Below are 3797 nucleotides of genomic sequence, written 5' to 3'. Positions count from 1 at the left end.
ATAATTGTACCCAAAAGGCCTTAATAACCTTACAAGTCCACCACATATGAAAAAAGGTTGCATCTGGATGACCACACCTCCAACACTTGGATTCATAATTCGAATAGATACGAGACATAGTTGAGGGATCCAAGTGCCATCTATAAAACATCTTATAAAAATTTTCACGTAAATTTTGAGCTTGTGTAAACTTCACATTAAGTTTAAGTTGCAGCGGTGGCGGCGGCTTCTAGCTTCGCCGAGGCGAAGGCGTCCTGGATCGCGGAGAATCCTCGGGGCTCCGGAGGAGTTCTAACCTACATCGTCCAGATCGGATGACTCGGGAACTCAACTCCTACCCCGGGCAGCTCACCGATCCCCTTATGCCCGGGGGAAAGGTATCAAGCCGTTTGACAGCTAATGCTCGCTGTCAAAACGGCTTTTACGCGAAACAGGCGGGAGGCAGCTACAGCTGCGTCCGACGAGGTCGCCTGCTCACCGGAAGTCCTCATTGCAAGAATAACTTGATCCTAATTGGAATTTTACTTCTTAAAGCTTGTGGACTAAAAGACTTCCTACTTTTACTGAAGATTTGGTTTTTTTACGTATAAAAAAGAGTAAATCTGAAAAGATTATAAAAACCTCAGAGCTAAAAGAAAATGTTAAATGTGGGCCTAGAGACAATAGATAAGACTTATAACCTTGAGATATCAGCTGTGAAGCCCAGCTGTGTTCCATACTTACTGAAAAAAATTTTTTTTTACATTCTCTTAGTGCAAAGCTTTTACATTACTAAGAGAATATGGAGGAAGATCAGGAACAGATTCTCTTTATGCTGAAAGCAATTTACCAAACTATTCTTAAAACTACTGATGAAATAAGAGGTTGCAGAAAAGAATGGGATGTCAGCCCAGATACACGCACTCAAAGTTTTATATTTAACTAAATGGTTTGTATGGGCACAAAAGACATGATAACTAGGGTTATTTTTTTATTGGTCATGTAGTTTTAACATTTTTACTTGCTTACATTTTTTAATAAACTGTTTTTGATAGAGAGTCCCCCTTACCACATTGTGAGGTTCCTTGGTCAAGGAACATGGTATCTAAGAGTCCTACCCCTTGCAGCTTCCAGACCTAATATCAAATTGTTTGATAATTGACTTTAAAGAGAAAATAAAATCAATGTCAGTGCAATGTCTCCAGTTCTAATGCTTTCCTGAGAAATCCAATTAATATAATACAACAACCGCCTCATTACCATGGAAGTGGTTTTACTATTAGTGTTTACCAGGGCTTTTTTTCTCATAGAACGCCTAGAACGGAGTTCCGACACCTTTTTTGGATGGAACCTTGTAGGGTAGGCAAGGCGGGTTGTATGATGTGTGTGAGTTCCGGCACCTTTTTTTTTTTTTTTTTTTTTTTTTAGAAAAAAGCACTGGTGTTTACTATTAGTGTTTTACAAAACAGATGCTTAGCATAATTTCTATACTGATATCAAGGAACTCTTGTTCACTCACAACCTCTTTCTCATAGTACCCAAGTAGAGAGGCCACTAGGAGGGGACTCTAGCAAGTTACATCTATTCCTTTCCAGTTTGTTCATCTCTTTTTTATCTACCTAGTTCTCAGTTTAAAAAGAATGAAATCAATTTATAATAAACATAATTTTATTTGATTTATTTATTACATTTTATGTCACCCATCTCCCTTGCAAAGTGACTCTAATAACCATAATAATGTCATTACACTGATTTCTCTGTTAACAATCAGTGAATCAGTGAATACTGAATAACTCAGGCCATTACTATTAAACATCAAAACATCTGACAGACTATCCCACCTCTTTTACATAGACAGTCTGAAGCTGTATGGAAAAATATCATCTGAAATACAATCACTGCTCAACACTGTCTATCTATACAGCCAAGATATTGCAATTGCATTTGGTCTGGACAAATATGCCACACTCACCGTGAAATGGGGAAAAATAGTGAAAACTGAAAAAATCAAGATGCCGTATGGAAATTACATCCAGAGTCTGGATGAAGATCACTATAAATGTGTGAGCATCTTTCAAGCTGATAACATCAAGCTCACTGAAGTCAAGAAGATTACAAGTAAATATATTAAGAGTGAAGAAGATCTTAAAGTCTAGATTCAATGGAGGAAATACAGTTAAGGCAATTAAAACCTAGGAAACACAATTTATTATATGCACAGCTGGAATAGTGGACAGTGAAGAAGATGCACTGAAGCCAGGCTTACTGACTTACTGGGGAGATCAAACTGGTCTCTGTACAAGAAAAACCAAATAAAGAACAAAAAAGAGACTTGTGAAAACAAAGTATTGCATGGCTAGTACACTGAAAATGAAATAACAGGCAAATCAAATAATAATAAGACCTGGCAATGGCCAAGAGCAGGAAAGTTGAAGAAAGAGACAAAAGAGCTAATTGTGGCTTCACACAACCAAGCCTTAAGAACAAATGCATATAAAGCTAGAATTGAGAAGATAGCCATACACAGCAAGTTCCATCTCTGGAAGAAGCTGAAGAAAGAATGGGTCACCTGTTTAGCTGCTGCAAGAAGATCACCCAGACTGACTACAAACAACTGCATGACAAAATAGTAACGAAGATGCATTGGAAGATCTGCATGACGTACCATTTGCCTGCAAGCAAAAATTGGTGGGACCATAAAATAGAGGAGGTAATAGAAAATGAAGAAGCTAAGTTGCTGTGGGACTTTAGAATTCAAACCAACAGGCACCTCCCACATAATATCCCAGACTTAACGATTTTTGATAAGAAAGAGAACAAAATTCTGGATAGTGGATATGACAATACCTGGACACAGCAGAATAGAACTGGAAAAGATAACAAAATAAAAAGATCTGCAAATAGAAATAGAACTGTGGCAAAAGAAAGCAAAAACAATGCCAATGGTAACAGATCCCAAAACAACTGGACCACCACTTTAATAACATTGGCATTGACAAAATAGCCACCAGTCAATTGCAAAAGGCAACTTTATTCACAACAGCTTACATCCTGCAATGATACATTTAATACTATCAAACAACATTTGCCTATCCCAGGTCCTTGGGAAGAACTTGATAGGTGAATAAAAATGTCAAATCCAGTCTGAATATCTGGCTGACATTGCAACGAACCATAATAATTAGCAAATTATTAAAAATAGAAAATTATAGAAAATCAGAAAATAATGAGAAAACTTGCTTGTTGGCAAAAAATCCATCTGCCAATTTAAAAAAAGCCACCCTTCTCGTATTCGCACATATAGTCTGCTGATACATTATGACATCCTATTTTCTTGGGAAGAACTTGATGCATATGAAGGCCAACATCAGCTAAAGAAATGGGAGCTGTGATTTCACTTTTTCGGCTATATAGCGATAATCATGCAATCAAAAAAGTTAGTAATTCATGGCAGTAATTAAAATGTACTAAAATGGTAGAAACCCATATGCTATTGTACTGTACAAAGCTAAGTTATAAAATGAACAAAGGTGCTCTTTCATGCCTGAGTTTTTAAGCACTTTCCCAGGTTATATGCATATTTTTGTTTTTTCTGGTTATTTTAAAATGTTTTTATTGCTTTTATTTATTTATTTATTTATTTAATTACATTTATATCCCGCCCTTCTCCTTGCGGACTCAGGGCGGCTGACAATAGATAAAATGCTAACATGTTATACATCTAATTAAAAATCGATTAAAAAGAAATATTTAAATACGTCCAATTTAAAAGTAATTAAAACCCCTTTAAAATCCCTTAGGCCAGTCCCGCGAGCTGG

At 36.6% G+C, this 3797-nt stretch overlaps 1 protein-coding gene across 1 annotated transcript in view; it reads left to right on the top strand.

Moving 5' to 3' along the window:
* The window catches only part of LOC107296871 (lysosomal acid lipase/cholesteryl ester hydrolase-like), a 48472-nt gene that overhangs the window by 27359 nt on the left and 17316 nt on the right, over positions 1 to 3797 (top strand). The window lies entirely within an intron of this gene.

Source organism: Protobothrops mucrosquamatus, unplaced genomic scaffold, assembly GCF_001527695.2.
Source record: "Protobothrops mucrosquamatus isolate PMUCROS unplaced genomic scaffold, P.Mucros_1.0 scaffold3011, whole genome shotgun sequence".
In the NCBI taxonomy this organism is placed as follows: domain Eukaryota; kingdom Metazoa; phylum Chordata; class Lepidosauria; order Squamata; family Viperidae; genus Protobothrops; species Protobothrops mucrosquamatus.
Note: the sequence above shows the minus strand (reverse complement) of the source record. Positions and strands in the feature narration are given on the sequence as shown.